We start from the raw sequence: 374 nt of genomic DNA, 5'->3' as shown, positions 1-374 counted from the left end.
GTGAGAACATCCATTCCTAACAAATTGTACGGAATCTCACCCACAATCATTTCAGCCCGAATCGGTTTTTCTTCTCCTGGTAGATTTAAAGTGACTTTAGCTGTTTTTTGTAAAGCAGAGTTGCCAAATGCTCCACTTACATATATTGGCTTTAGAGATGGTTTAACACCACATTGTTTAGCTACATCAGCTTTCAGCGTGGAAATTTGTGCTCCTGTGTCTACCACAAATGTTACAGGATAACGTCTTGGTCCAACAGCACAGGTAAGTTCTAAGTCCCCATTTTTATTTTGAACTAACCTTAACACATTTTGCCATTTTTTTGGAGGACTGCAAGTTTTAGGGCCTGATTGATTACTGTTTGTTTGCCAATA

Source organism: Chaetura pelagica, unplaced genomic scaffold (assembly GCF_000747805.2).
Source record: "Chaetura pelagica isolate M959 unplaced genomic scaffold, ChaPel_1.0 scaffold655, whole genome shotgun sequence".
NCBI classification, from domain to species: domain Eukaryota; kingdom Metazoa; phylum Chordata; class Aves; order Apodiformes; family Apodidae; genus Chaetura; species Chaetura pelagica.
Note: the sequence above shows the minus strand (reverse complement) of the source record.